This window comes from Choloepus didactylus, chromosome 8 (assembly GCF_015220235.1).
Source record: "Choloepus didactylus isolate mChoDid1 chromosome 8, mChoDid1.pri, whole genome shotgun sequence".
Classification (NCBI taxonomy): domain Eukaryota; kingdom Metazoa; phylum Chordata; class Mammalia; order Pilosa; family Megalonychidae; genus Choloepus; species Choloepus didactylus.
Genome location: NC_051314.1, coordinates 10922224 through 10927316, shown reverse-complemented (window position 1 = coordinate 10927316; position 5093 = coordinate 10922224).

The following is a 5093-nucleotide window of genomic DNA, read 5'->3' as shown; positions in this document are numbered from 1 at the left end:
CCATAGAGGTGTGGCCCCACTCATTCAGCATGGGCCTTGATTAGTTTACTAGAGCACTATATGAGCTCAGACAGAAGGAGAAAGCTTGCTACAGCCAAGAGGGACACTTTGAAGTATGCACAGGAGCTGAAAGGAGCTGCAGATTACAGAGCAACATTTTGGAAACAGCCTTTGAAAGCAGAGTTTGTCCCAGAGAAGCTAAAAATGGACTCCCAGATGCTTAGAGAGAAACAAGACAGGACAACAAGGTAGAGAGCTGAGAGAAGCTGAGAGAGACAGAAGGCCAGAGACATCTTGGAGAAAGCTAGTTTGAAATGCAACTTGGAAGCAAGGAGATGCCAGCCACATGCCTTCCCTGCTAACAGAGGTTTTCTGGATGCCACTGGCCATCCTCTAGTGAAGGTACCCAATTGTCAACACACTACCTTGGACACTTTATGGCCTTAGACTGTAACTTTGTAGCCAAATCAACCCCCTTTATAAAAGCTGATCCATTTCTGGTGTTTTGCAAAAAGGCAGCATTATCAAACTGGAACACATGCCTTCCAAGTATTTTCTCCCATTTCATTGGCAGCCTCTTCCTTATTTTGACAAATTCCATTGAGTTACAGAAGCTTTTGATTTTGAAGAGTCCCCTTTTATCTATTTTTTCTTTCATTCCTTGTGCTTTGGGTGTAAGTTTTAAGAAGTGACCTCCTAATACTAGTTCTTGAAGATGTTTCACTACATAATCTTCTAGGAATTTTATGGTATTGTCTCTTATATTGAGGTTTCTGATCCATTTTGAGTTAATTTTTATATAGGGTGTGATGCAAAGGTCCTCCTTCATTCTTTTGGGTATGGCTAGCCTGTTTTCCCATCCCCATTTGTTGAAGAGACTGTTCTGTCCCAGTTCACTGGATTTGGTGGCCTTATCAAAAATCAGCCAACCATAGATCTGGGGGTCTATTTCCAAATTCTCAATCAACTCTGTTTATCAATGTGTCTATCTTTATGTCAACACCATGCTGCTTTGTCCAGGGTGGCTTTATAGTAGGCTTCAAAATGTGGAAGTGTAAGTCCTCCCACTTGTTTTACTTTGTTAGAATATTTTTAGCAATTCAAGGCCCCATGCTCTTCCAAACATATTTGATAACTAGCTTATCCAAGTCTTCAAAATAGGTTGTTGGAATTTTGATTGGAATTGCTTTGAATCTGTAGATCATTTTGGGTAGGACTGACATCTAGACAGCATTTAGCCTTCCTACCCATTAACACAGAATACCTTTCCATCTCTTTAGGTCCCCTTTGATTTATTTAATAAAGTTATGTAATTTTCTGTGTAGAGGTCTTTTACATCCTTGGTTAAGTTTATTCTTAGGCACTTGATTTTCTTATTTGCTATGTGAATGGAATCCTTTTCTTAAGTATCTCTTCTCTTAGGTCATTTTTAGGGTATAGGAATATAACTGACTTAATGCATTAATCTCATATACTGTCACTTTGCTGAATCTGTTTGTTGACTCAAGTAGTTGTGTCATAAGTTTCCCAGGGATTTCCAACTATAAGATCATATCATCTGCAAATATAGACAGTTTTATGTCTTCCTTTCCAATGTGGATGCCTTTTATTTCTTTGTCTAGGTGAATTGCTCTGGCTAGAACTTCTAGCACAATGTTGAATAGTAGCAATAATAGCAAGCATCTTGTCTCATTCCTGATCTTAGGGCTAAGGCTTTCAATCTCTCACCACTGAGTACTATGCTGGCTGTGGATTTTCATATATGCCCTCTATCATATTGAGTAAGGTTCCTTCAGTTACTACCTTGTGAAATGCTTTATCAAAAAAAAAGGATGTTGAATTTTGTTGAATGCTTTTTCAGCTTCTGTTGAGATGATCATTTGATTTTTCTTCTAGATTTTTCAATGTATTGTATTACATTGAATGATTTTCTTATGTTGAACCACCCTTGCATGCCTGGGATGAACCCCACTTGGTCATGGTTTATGATTTTTTTAATGTCTTTGGGTTTGATTTGCAAGTATTTTCTTGAGAATTTCTGCATTTATATTCATTAGGGAGATTGGCCTGTAGAATTCTTTTCTTGTAGCATCTTTATCTGGTTTTGGTATTAGAGTGATATTGGCTTCATAAAATAAGTTAGGTAGTGTTCCTTTTTTTTTTTCAACTTTTTGCAAGAATTTAAGTACGATTTGTGTTAGTTCTTTTTGGGAAGTGTGGTAGAATTCCCCTGGCCATCTGGCCTTGGAGTTGTATTTCTAGGAAGCTATTTGATGACTGATTGGATCTCTTTGCTTGTGATTTGTTTATTGAAGTTTGTTTATTCTCTGGTCTTCTTAGGGTTTATATGTTTCCAGGAAATTATCCATTTCCTCTAAGTTGTTGGCATACAGTTGTTCATAGTATCCTCTTCTGATTTTCAGGTTTCTTTGGCATCCACAGTAATGGCCCCCTCTCAATTATTGCCTATTTGGGTCTTTTGTATTTTGTCAGTCTAGAGAAGGGTTTGTCAATCTTGTTGATCTTCTCAAAGAGCCAACTTTTGGTTTTATTTATCTCTCTATATATATTTGCTCCCTTGCCTCTAGTCTGTGCACACTGTGGACTTCAATGGGGGAAGAGTGGTTGCTGTCACAAGTCTGCCAAATCACAAATTCCCTCACAGAAGCACTCATTCACAGGGCTGTGAAGGGTTAATCCCAGCCAAGTGCAAAAATTGCTGCATGGCATGGGTCATGGAAACTGCTTCTCTGCCTCCTCCAACCACCAGCCTCTGGCATGGGGGCTCTTGGCTGCAGATCTGCAAAAGTTTATCACCTGAACCAAGTGCTGAGGAGGGTGCCCATGGTCTGGAGGCTTCTCCCTTCCATGTTCATCAGCTGGCTCCAACCTCCAATTGCCCAGAGGAAATCTGGGCTGAACTCTCACCAGTCTTAAACACAGTCTCTCAGCTTCTCCACCTACACACTAACTATGGGTATACAAGTCCCTGCCCAGCCAGTAGAAACCTGGAACTACTGTTCTGGAGCAATTTCTGACCTTTATCTACTGTTTTTCATGGAGGAGAATTTTGTAATATCTCTCCTAATCTGCCATTTTCCCAGAAGTCCCCCCACCCCTCAATTTTGTCCTTTATGTTACCCTTACTAATGCTCTTCAGTTCTGTACCCTTCTCCAGACATCTCTCTCTTGTCTTTTTTTCTCAGCCAATAGAGTTCCCTTTAGTATTTCTTGCAGAACAGGTTTCTTGTTACCAAATTCTGACAGTATTTATCTGTGAAAATTTTAACCTCTCCCTCAGTTTTTAAGGAGAACTTTGCTTGTTACAGAATTCGTGGTTGGAAATTCTTCTCTTTTAGAATCTTAAATATGTCATAACACTGTGTTCTTGGCCCCATGATGGTTGCTAAGCAGTCAGTACTTAGTCTTATGTGGTAGCCCTTGTATGTGGTGAATCGCTTCTCTCTTGCTGATTTCAGGACTTTGTGCTCCTCTGCAGCACTGGACAATCTAATTAGCATATGTCTTGGAGTGGATTTATTCCATTTGGAGTTCATTGGGATCCTTCAATTTGCATATTTATTTCATTTAGAGGAGTTGGAAACTTTTCCTCAACTATGTCTTCAAATATACTTCTTAGCCCTTTACTCTTCTCTTCTCTTTCTGGGACACCAATGATTCTTTTTTAAGCATATTTTTTTATTGTAGAATAAAACATATATACATAAAAGTGATAACTTTCCAAGTGCAATGTAACATGTAAGTAAAGAGCAAACTTCAAAGAATATTACAGGTTACAATTCCACATATTCAGGTTTTCATTATTATGAAATAAACATATATATAAAAGGGTAATATCTTACAATGTATGATTTAACAAGTGGATATATAGAAAATTTCCAAAGTTATTATGAGTTAAACTTCTATGGTTTCAGTTCTTTCCAAATTGTGAAATATAGCATATATACAAAAAGGTACAGCTTTCAAATTACAATTTAACCAGGATGCTATGGGTTACAGTTCCACCATTTCAATTCTTTCCAACTATTCTAATTCTCTAGCAATTAAGAAAAGGATAATTATATAAAGATTCAATATACATAATCCTTTGTTAAATTCAATCTTGTCTGTTTATACCCCTTCCTCTAGTTTAATCATTTTCCTCATCTTCAAGGATGTCAAGGCAGTGAACACCCTAAGCAATTGATGTTGAAAAAGGATGCCAACTTTATGAGCAAAGGGGACACATCTGGCTGATGTTCTTGAAGAGGCTATCACCTCTTGGCTTGGGGACTTAGTTGGCAAAGGAGCACTCCGAAGGATTTAAGCTTCTGATGAATAAACTTAGTGAATGAAACTTTCTTAGAGTCTTAGGTAGAGGTAAGGATATTCTTTAGGCTTGTCAGGACTACTGTTAACTTGAGCTTATCATATTGTGGTCATTTGGCATAACTAGATGAATATTGCATAGGAGTAACCTCCAGGAAAACCTCTTGACTTTGTTTGAATTCTCTTAGCCACTAAAATCTTATTTTGTTGCCTCTCTTTACCCCTTTTTGTCAAAAAGGCATTCTCAATACTTCAATGCCAAGGTCAGATTCATTCCCAGAATCCATGCCCAATGTCACCAGGATGGCTCATCCATCTTGGGGGTCCTGACTCACATCAGAGGAAGTATGATGAATTAATTTGCAAAGTTAGGCTTAGAGAGAGAAAGTCCACATTTGACCAAAAAAAGAGTTTCTCTGGAGGTGACTCCTAGGCATAATTACACATGGGCTTATCCTCCTTTTTACAGCCATAAGTTTCACCCAAAAAAGCCTCAATATTGGGGGCTTTACTTACAATGTAGGGACTTTCAAATTTATGTAGTATGTGTTATATCCACAATAATCCACAAATATCTCACATTATCATCACTTAGTTGTACTATCCTCATCACTCTCCATTTTCAACAATTCTTATGATACAAAACACCTCATAGCTCTTGACAGCCCTTAAATATTTGTCCCTAGTATTTGTGTAATACTAGTATGGTATGCCTATTAATTATAGTCCCTAGCATGCAAGGTATAGATTTTTCCCATGTACCC